The following is an 11,227-nucleotide window of genomic DNA, read 5'->3' on the forward strand; positions in this document are numbered from 1 at the left end:
GTCTGCGGAAGGAAGCATGAAGTGCTCCAAAATCTCCTGGTAGACGGCTGCGTTGACCCTGGACTTAATGAAGCACAGTGGACCAACACCAGCAGATGACATGGCTCCCCAAATCAACACAGAAACTTCACACTGGACTTCAAGCATCTTGCAGGTGTCCCTGTTGATATAGTCTCTATCATTTAAAATACACCTATGATCAAATTATAGACCTTTCATTTCTTTGTAAGTGGGCAAACGTACAAAATTTGCCGGGGATCAAATTATTTTTTGCACTATATATATATATATACACATAACATCATATGTCTTCATTTATATTTTTGTCCATGGCTGGGCAGTAAAGCAAAAGTGACAGTTACTGTGGTTGGGACAAACTATAATACTGACAGGGGGTGCTTATAATAGTCACTTTTTATTCAAAAGGTTTAAAAGCAAAAATGCCTGTTGCTGTAGCTGCTTAAAAAGTGTTAGCTGGTTTTGAGCTTCAATTTGTTTTGTCGCTTACTTAAAGACATTCCAAGTCTAACTTGTTCACAGGGTGACAACACTACAATAAAACCTGTTAAATGAAGTAGAAAATCAACAGATCTACTGGCAAGAACAACAGGTAATAAAACTGTGTTACACAGAAGAAAAACAAAAAACTATTATGTTATCACTGTTGGCAGACAATAGCACATATGTCATTTTTTTATTTTGCCTATTCCCCTGCTGTAAATGGGATTATTGAGTTTACAGTGGACAGCCATGAAAGCCTGTGGAAAGGAAAAGATCATCAGGAACAAAAATGAGTACATATGCATGCTTACTGATTTGATGCACTGAGCAAGCTTTGAAATTGTATTTCCACCTTTACATCCAAATTGAGATAATGCCTACTTTATATTTGTTACATGTTCCCATTCACAGATCATAACTATTTACAAAATTTCTGCTTACTTTTTAATTGCTAAAAAAAATCTTATTTAGTGCTTTCTATTGGTGAGGGCTGGGGTGTCAAACTTGCTATAATTACCCAATCTGTACTGTGCTAGCAGATCACACTGTCGGTACTAACAAAGGGGTGCAAATATCAAGGCCTGGATGGCACATTGTATATTAATGCACTTACAAAAAAAAAAAAGTCCCCCTATAGTGTATTGTTCAGCCAGTTATTCTGAAAACTTAAAGCTGCCTGTAGAGTCCATGTGTACATTCCTGCTCTAAAGAAACAACTAGAAAGTTGAGAAATAGTTAAAAGAATTGTTGTATGTATGAGGTGTGAATGGGAACACATAACAATCACGTAGTGTGGTTTGGCTTAATTTTAGACGTGCACTAAAATTAAATTTTGAAACCGAAACCAAAAATTTTAAAAATGTCAGGGCGAAACCGAAAAAAAAAAATTCTAACCTCTTTCAATTTTTTATAATTTATTTTTCTACACTTTTTTTAAACAAATATTTAGTCCTCAATCTCTTTTTCTTCAGCCCTTGTTATGATTGAACAGGAATCTTCTTTACTGAATGTTTCTGTTTGTATGTTTACTAACTCCACAATCATGAATGAACAGGAAGTGATGTAGAGCACTTCCTGTTTATTAATTTAATTGGGGACAAAGTAAACATACTATGTCCTCAATTATTTACAAGCAGTCAGCGATCAGCTGATCGCTGAGTGCTTGCACCCGCTCTCCCTCCTGACTCGCTGTCACAGGAGGTTGAGCGGGCAGTGCAGGGAGGAAAGCTTGGCCTATTGTGACAGCTGTCTCCACCCCACACCGCTCTCCATCCTGATCTGTCACAGGAGGCCAAGTGGGGCAGTACGGGAGGAGAGCTTGGCCTCCTGTAACATCGCAGCTCACAGCACTCTCCTCCCTGCCCCAGTCGGCCACCTGAACGTTTTGTCTCCTCCCCGCTGTGTCAGAGGGGATATATAGCAGCAGAGGGGATGAGAGAAACTAAGACTGCAATTTCAGCTGAAAGATGGTGCTTTCGGCATTTTGCCCAAAGTGCCATTTTCGGCCGATATGTTTCGGCGGCTGAAATTTCGGTGCATCCCTACTAAATTTGGCTGCAAAAGTGGAAATACACTTTAAAATAGAAGAGAAAACCAACAATTCAGTAATAAACATGCAGCATGAACAACTATGTACAGAATCTGCTGGGTTTGGAAGAAGTATACATTGTGCAAAAACTCTACCAGTTACATCACCTGTTTTTGTGGGGAACATATGCAACCATTGCACATAGTTGAACATGACTCACAAATTCAATATTACCTTTTCATACAAAGCTTTAGTACTAGAGGTGCACCGAAATGGAAATATTAAAACCAAAACTAAACCGAAATTAAAAAAATTGTCAGGCCGAAACCGATACCGAAAATGTATTTTATTTTAATTTTTTCACATTTAAAAAATATTTTTATTTTATTTATTTTTTATGAATTAGAGATAAAAGAGTGCAGGAGCAGCAACACATTGAACTGTGCTCTACCCTCTTATGAACTGTGTCTGATGGCAGGCTATAATATAATACAGTCCTGGTTTGCTCACAATGCTGGTCCTTCCTTTATGAATCCTGGTGTCTAGGTGACTTTGGCCAGATAATATAAATACACTTACTTGAACTAGCAGTATTTAAATATTTTCATTGAATACAATGAGAGGTGGCCGTAAAGGCTGCCATTTTATATTTGCCTGGAAGGCCTACTGTAACTAAGGCTATATTGATCCAAAAATATACTACTGATTTGCTCTGATATTGCATCTGTCTGAAAAACTGAAAAAAAGCAAGCAGATAACAGGTGCAAGCAATTATGGAGTAATTACAAATGCATAAATACCTTTACAAAGTGAAAAGAAACTAAATTGATAATTACATTTGCATATTGGTGCCTGAAATCTTTTCTCAAGATTCTCCCAAAAGTGATTAACTGACCAAAGTCAATAATAAAGCCATGTTTCTCAAGTATTATGGAATGATTAATGTAATTTAACATGACCCTATTTGTTTTCTGAACATTTTGCTATTTCTATAATACTAATAATACACTACCAAGAAGCTTCATACATTTAGCAATCTGAATAGCGGGATTTTTATGTGTGTAAAACTAATGCCAAATAAAAAAGTTGCAGAGGATAAATAAAATCATTAAATTAGAGTGACATATAGGAAGAAGCTGAGGATCAGAGCAGCACACAGTGAAGGATGTGCCAATGCTTCAACTTCCTTAATCAATTCTCCTATTCTTAGAAAGCTGTGCAAAAGGATTATGTTAGTCATCAATCCAGTCACTTTAAACAACTTATGTGGGTGGTATATGTCAACTGTGCACTGAATTTTCAAGTTCTTTAATTCTTTTCTGCCTCCGTTAAAAATTGAGTTTTCCTATTTCTCTTTCCAGACTCCAGGAAGTACATAAGGGTATTTTCTTGTAATGGCCCTTAGAGAATAGGTATGCCCTAGATGTTTTTACTATAATGATCTTAACTAATTCAGTATCTTCAGAGTCCTGATCTTGACAGCTAGAGATAAGCAAACCAATTAATGTGACCTAAAACTAGAACCAGGTATCTATAAAAAAATTTAAGTTTATCCCAAAAGTTTGAAATGGTTTTAGCTTCTGCCGTGCTGCTTTTAGATACCTTGCAATCTTCATCTGTAACTTCTGACAATTTAGCTACTAAAAAAATTCTAAAATGACCAATTAGATATTTTAAGTATTAGTGAAATGAGATGGACTAGCAGTGAAGACTCACCAGTAATGCTAAGACCATATTAAACCATATGACCAAATTATAACACAACAGTTTAATTCCTAGCGTGCAAAGCAACTATTGTGCAGATGTATGTGTGACGGACCTCCTTGTACCCCGACTGGGTACCTCCGTCAGAAATCAGCTTCCTCTCCGCTGGAACCCGAATCCCAGTGTCATCAGCCCAAACCTGCCTAATTATTGGACAGAACCAATATATTAGGACAGAACGCTAACCTCCTCAATCACCAGACAACACCAATGTTGAAGAGGAAATCGTGAACTGATTTTATTGAAGACCAGCTCAGTATATATACAGTTCTGGAAGTCTAAAAACATAGCGCAATCAAACATGAACAGCATGCAAACAGATATCCCCTCCCCAATGCCTTAATGAATGAATAGGGAGAGAGGAGACACATGTGATGGGATTAACTCCTGAGTGTACCATAGGGTGATCTACTCATCTACACCCGGAGTCAGCTACTCCTAGAGTCAGCTATCTTAATCCCATAATTAACACAATACAACAAAGGGACCAATAAACTGTAACAAGTTCAATGCCCAGAATTATCCCCCTTCAGTGCTGCTGGATTCACAGCCGGTACCTATAATAAACACAGGGTCACTTTAATGTAATGCCAGGGAAAATATGCAGTACATCCCTCCACACATAAACTTAGGAGAATGGTTCATTGTAACCCCAAGAGGTCCGAGGGGGGTCTCCATAGTCCTATGTCCATAGTCAGTAGGAAGGAAGCTAGCCCTCAGGCTCCTCCAACAGCCCCAGTGACGGTTCAGTTCGTCACATTTCTCCCCTCCCAACAGTAGACTAACCAGGTACCAGACCCCCAACTGGTCTGGACCTGTGTTAGTCGGGCAAGATAAATCCAAAAGCCCTTCCAACTGGTCTGCTTGACTATGCTGCAGGAGAGTGATGCCACCCTGTTACGGTCCCTTGGGTTACTAAGGCTAAGTTGAATCACAGCTGCGGACCAGATCCGTCTTTGGTTCCAGGTGTGGCAATCAGGCTTGTTCCCAGGTTTCACCCTCGATCATAAACGGAGAGTTTGGGAATCTTGCATCATTTACCACAAAACAAAAGAAAAAACGTAAGACTTTAGCAATGCTTATTAGTCTCATAAGCTAGCTAGGTATCTTGGAAATAAGGTAAATCACAAGGCAGTCTTAATGTAGTAAAGTCAAGTATATGGTAGTAACTTAACTGGTAAGGTAGTATGACTCATTACAGGACCCCCTCCGCAAGGGAGCACCTCCGGGGTTCCCAGCCGAGGTCGGCTTGTGGGGGTACCGAGCATGAAATCTCTGTCTCAGAACCGGTGCATGTACCTCCCGAGCGTTCTCCCAAGAGTCTTCTTGGGAACCATAGCCCTTCCATCGGATGAGGTACTGCAACGTCCTTCCTCTTCTCCTGGAATCAAGTATCTGTTCCACCTCGTACTCTGTCTCACCCTGAACCTCCAGGGGTGGAGCTGGTCGAGGAGTCCTCTGCGGGAAGGGATCGGACCTGAAAGGCTTGATCAAGGAGACATGGAAGGAAGGATGTGTTCGGAAATCGTGAGGTAGCGTAAGTCTCACAGCATTAGGGTTGATCACCTTCTCAACGACATACGGACCAATGAATTGCTTACCCAATTTCCTCGAAGGAACCTTCAGTCGCAGATTCTTAGTGGAAAGCCAGACCTTGTCGCCAACCTGATAGTCTGGCGGGGGGGGGCGTCTCCTGAGGTTGTAGTAATGTTTCTGTCTCTCTTGGGCGAGTTGTAGGTTGCGTTCGAGGAGATCTTTGGTCTGTGCTAGTGTTGTCAGGTAATCCACTGTTAAAGGCACGTTGAGAGGAAGAAAGCTTGAGGGCAACTGCGTAGGATGGAACCCGTAATTCGCAAAGAAGGGGGTTTGTTGAGAGGAGGAACTAGACGAGTTGTTAAAGGCGAATTCAGCCAGGGGGAGTAGGTCGTACCAATCATCTTGGAGGTGTGTGGTATAGCATCTCAGGTATTGCTCAAGACACTGGTTGACCCTCTCCGTCTGTCCATTAGTCTGGGGATGGTAGGCTGTGGAGTACCTATGTTCTATGTGTAATGAGGTGCAGAGTGCCCTCCAGAATTTAGAGACAAATTGGGTGCCACGGTCTGATATGATCCGGGGTTGGCAGTCCATGCAGTTTGAGTATATGGGAGATGAAGCACTGTGTGGTTTCTTTCGAAGAGGGAAGTCTTTTGAGAGCAATGAAATGAGCCATCTTCGTGAGAAGGTCCAGTGCCACCATGATTGTATCATGTCCCTGGGAAGGGGGAAGTTCGACTATGAAGTCCAGGTAGATGACTTCCCATGGCCGTTTAGGTATCTCCAAAGAGGTAAGCAATCCGTAGAGTGGTCTCCTCTCGTTAGGGATGTCCCGTTGCCACTTTTCCAGGCCCAAGTACAAGTACATCCCCTCATGTACTTGCCGATACCAATTACCGATACTTTTTCTTAAATGGACAGGTGACTTTAAATGATCCATAGTACAACTACATGTTATGTACTATGGATCATGGTTTAACCTATTCATGTTAGCAGGGGAGAATTGTAACTCTATTGCTGGAGTGTAGTGGAGATGTGTGTTGTATATATGTACTACATATACATTACACACGTCCAGTACACTATAGCAATAGATTTACAGCCAGCCCCGTCCCAGCTTCCCTTACTCACAGTAGAAATAATAATAAAAAAAATATAGCGCAAGCTTCGGCGCTAGGCATCGGGGCATTTTGACAAGTACAAGTACTTGTCAAAATGCCTTGTATCGGGCCCGATTCCGATGCTATCATCGGTATCGGGACATCCCTACCTCTCGTGTTTGCAAGTGGCACAAACGTGACAGGTGGTAACGTAACGAAGAACCGTCTCCTTTAGGCCTGACCACCAAAAATGTCTTCTGATCAATTCAAGAGTTTTGGCCACACCCGGGTGGCCCGCCAAGTGAGCATCATGTAGCATCTGCATCACGGTTGCTTGTAGAGGAGGAGGGATGTAGATCTTTGTATCTTTGTACAGAATACCTTAGCTGTCTTGGGTGAGACCGGTGGGGAGTAGTTCTGGGTTAGTGGGAATGCAGTTCTTGATTTGCTCCTTAAAAGGGACTGTAGAGCATAGAAACTTGTTAGAAGGAATGACCGGACCGGATTAGTGGTCACCGGGTCGGTCCTCTTCCAACATTCTAGAGAGTGAATCAGCCTTCCCGTTTTTTGATCCAGGAGGATAATAAATGATCAAATCAAAATGGTCAAAAAACAGACTCCATCTAACTTGTCTCGCTGAGAGGGTTTTACAGGTCTTGAGGTACTGGAGGTTACTGTGATCCGTAAAGATGGTAAACGGGTACTTAGTTCCCTCGAGGAGATGCCTCCAGTTGTCCAGGGCGGCCTTGATGGCGAGCAGCTCTTTCTCCCCAATTGGATAATTCGTCTCTGCTGGGGTAAAAGTCCTGGAGAAAAATGCCACGGGTTGAAGAGGGGTGCCAACCCCCCTACGCTGTGAGAGTACTCCGCCGATCGCAACTTGGGAGGCGTCTACCTCCAGAACATAATGGAATTCCGGGTTCGGGATTCTCAAGATGGGTGCTGATGTGAAGTCTTTCTTCAATTAATCAAAAGCGACCTGAGCTTCGGGGGACCAGGCGAAGGGAGTTTTGGAACTGGTTGAGGCAGTTAGAGGTCTCACGATAGCAGAGAAGTTTCTGATGAACTTCCTGTAATAATTTGAGAACCCCAGGAAACGTTGTAAGGCCTTTCTAGAGCGAGGAACTGGCCATCTTTGAATACAGTCGGTTTTGGTGCGGTCCATCTCTATGCCGGAAGGGGAGATTACGTATCCTAGAAAGGTGATGACACTTTGTTCAAACATACATTTTGATAATTTTACATGTAAGGCATGAGCCCGGAGTCGGGAGAGAATCCATCTCACATGCTTCCTATGGGTTTCTAGATCTTCGGAGTAAACCACAATATCATCGAGATAGACTACAACGCATACATCCAGCAAATCTCTGAAGATGTCATTTATCAGGTGTTGGAAAGTGGCTGGAGCGTTACACAGTCCGAATGGCATGACTGTATACTCGAATAATCCATATCGTGTTTTGAAGGCGGTCTTCCATTCATCGCCTTCTCTGACACTGATTAAATTGTAAGCTCCGCGTAGGTCTAGTTTGGTGAAAATCCGGGAGCGTTGTAGCCGCTCTATGAGCTCCGGTATTAAGGGGAGTGGATAGCGGTTTTTCACTGTCACTTTGTTGAGCGCTCTGTAATCAATGATAGGCCTGAGAGTGCCGTCTTTGTTTTTTACGAAAAACATTCCAGCACTAGCTGGGGAGGTGGAGGACCGGATAAAGCCTTTCCTGAGGTTTTCCTCCAAGTATTCCTTCAAGTGCACAAGTTCAGGTTGAGAAAGAGGATAGATCCTCCCGGTCGGAATGGTGCTTCCTGGTATCAAGTCGATGGGACAGTCGTATGGCCTATGAGGCGGGAGAGCCTCGGCCAACTGCGGACTGAAGACATCTGAGAATTCTTTGTAAGGAGGAGGTACTTTTGTCTCGGTTACCTGCATCAACGTAGTTACAGGGAAACAGGTCTCTTTGCAATATCCCGAGTTCAGATGAAGAGTACGTTCCTCCCATAGAAAGGTAGGCTGATGAAGAGTGAGTAATGGCAGGCCCAATACGATAGGGAAAATAGGAGATGTAATGACCTCTAGGGATAAGAACTCAGTATGAGACTTACCACAGGAGACCAACAGGGTCTGATAACATATTGGACCCGATGTAGCTGTAGTACCATCCAAGAAACTGACAGACAATGGGGTGGTGCGTTTTACTTGTGGTATTTTATTTTTTGAAACAAGGCGGTGGTCTATAAAGTTCCCACAGGCCCCCGAGTCAATCATGGCGTCCGCGACGATCCTCTCTTGGTCCCACTGCAAGGTTAAGGAGAGAAATATGTAAGAGTGCGGCTGTGTTATGGAAGGAGAAAGCTTACAGATAGGGTGATGGTTACCTTCGGCCTTGCTGTTAGCCTGAGGACAGGAGGCGACATTGTGCCTGGGAGAGGCGCAGTAGAGGCAGAGGTGTTTCTCTCGTCTCCTTGCTCTTTCTGTTTGAGTCAGGGGACCCCTGACCACACCGACCTCCATCGGTTCGTCAGGTGGGGAAGGACTACGTTGGCAGGGACTGTGGGAATATCCGGAGCTTCGTTCAGACCTCCTCTCTCTGAGTCTTCGGTCAATCTTAATTGATCTCTGAATTATAGCATCCAATGACGGTGGTAGTTCCGCTCGGGCAATCTCGTCTTTCACTGCCTCGGATAGGCCTAGACGGAACTGGTTCCTAAGGCTGACATCGGTCCACTCCGTCTCACGGGACCATCTCGTGAATTCTGCAACATAGTCCTCCACGGGTCTCCGGCCTTGTTTGAGGGCCCTAATGGCGGCCTCTGCTGTTAGTTGTTTTGTGGAGTCCTCATAGAGGAGCGACATAGTGTCTAGGAAGAGGGGGAGAGAATTCAGGATTAGGTCCTCCTTCTCGACATAGGTGTCGGCCCAGGCTCTGGGCTCTCCTCTGAGGTAGGAAATCAGTGTGAGGACTTTCACCCTGTCAGTGGGGTAAGTCCGAGGCCTTAATTCGAACATTAGTTTGCTAGCATTAACAAACTCTCAGTATCTTCTCCTGTCACCGGTGAAAAAATCAGGGGGCTGACCTTTGGTTCAGCAGCTTCTCTTACCGGAGCTGGCTGAGGGTGTGCTAATGCTCTGAGAGTCTGGTTCTCTTGTCGGATGGCCTGCACCGTGAGGGTCAGGGCTTCCACTTTCTGGCTTAGTGCAAGGACGTGTGGGACAAGCTCCGCTGGATCCATTCTATATTCGGGTTCCATTATTCTGTTACGCTCCCTTGGGTTACTAAGGCTAAGTTGAATCACAGCTGCGGACCAGATCCGTCTTTGGTTCCAGGTGTGGCAATCAGGCTTGTTCCCAGGTTTCACCCTCGATCATAAACAGAGAGTTTTGGAATCTTGCATCATTTACCACAAAACAAAAGAAAAAATGGAAGACTTTAGCAATGCTTATTAGTCTCATAAGCTAGCTAGGTATCTTGGAAATAAGGTAAATCACAGGGCAGTCTTAATGTAGTAAAGTCAAGTAGATGGTAGTACCTTAACTGGTAAGGTAATAGGCTGCTACCACCAGATTTACACAGTACAGTTCCAATTAGCAATGCACAGTGAACTATAGAGAGAGTCAATGGGTAAGATGAGTATTCCCCTCTACAATAGTACTTGCGCTTTGTGACAGGTTCCCCTGGAGCTCCTAGATAAGTTGGAGGGTCCCGTGCGGTGGTGATCCGGCCTAGTAGCAGCTGTAGCAGGTAGGAGGGAGGATGAGGCTCCTGGCACGTTGGGGGCATACAACCCAATAATGGAACGCCTTACCTTTGTTCAGAGGCGCCTTAAATAGTCGGTGGACGCGGAAGTGGCTGCTTGCAGCGTGCTGACACTTCCGCGTTCCACCCTGGAACGCATCGACCGCGTCATCCTGGGCGCTTCCCTTCCGGTAGGGGAGGGCCGATGCGTTCCAGGCTGGGAAGCAAGGTAGTCGCGGTTCCCAGACTCATTACACACCCACATCATCTCCTGGGTAAACACACTGCCACTGGGAAGAGAGTTCGGCTACTTCTTCTCCCGGGAACTCCATCTGCCGCTGGGGAGAGAGGTCAGCTGCGTCTTCTCCCTGGAACTCCCTCTGCTGCTGGGGAGAGAGGTCAGCTGCCTCTTCTCCCTGGAACTCCTCCTGCCGCTGGGGAGAGAGGTCAGCTACCTCTTCTCCCTTTAACTCCATCTGCCACTGGGGGAGAGGTCAGCTACCCTGTTGCCAGCGCTTCACCTGGGGACTCATCAAGTTGTACGATCTCAGCCAAAAAGTCAATTAAATCCAGTGTATCTGAGCATGTGGTTTCTACTGGGTCTGAGACACTCTGCTGGGTGCGTCCTAGCAGATCCTTGTATGCCTTTCCCAGTAGGCATTCTTGTTTCACCACATACTCCAAATCAGCTCTCAGCTCTGGAACCACATCCAAACCAAGCAAGTCTTCCCGAAATGCAAAAAGATCCTCCAGGGCAGAGCCCCCATCATCCCCAAACTCAACCATATCCATCATGGTGTCCCACAACAGTCCAGGGTCATCAAAGTCTTAGCCCTCTGGATATTCAGCTGTAAATCCCGGCTGAGTTTGTTCTGCATACCAATGCAGGGTAGACATGTGCACCAGCAAAAAATTTGTTTAGTTTCGTTTCGTTAAAAAAAAATGTGTTTAGTTTCGTTTCGTTTTTCGGATTCGGATTCGCATTATGGACGAAATTCGTTATTGGACGAATTTCGTTGCAGCAAAATGACATTTTGGTAAAAAAAAAATGACTTTTTTTTTTTTTT

The sequence above is a fragment of the Nanorana parkeri genome, unplaced genomic scaffold (assembly GCF_000935625.1).
Source record: "Nanorana parkeri isolate BGI_ZX_2015 unplaced genomic scaffold, ASM93562v1 scaffold3281, whole genome shotgun sequence".
Lineage (NCBI taxonomy): Eukaryota > Metazoa > Chordata > Amphibia > Anura > Dicroglossidae > Nanorana > Nanorana parkeri.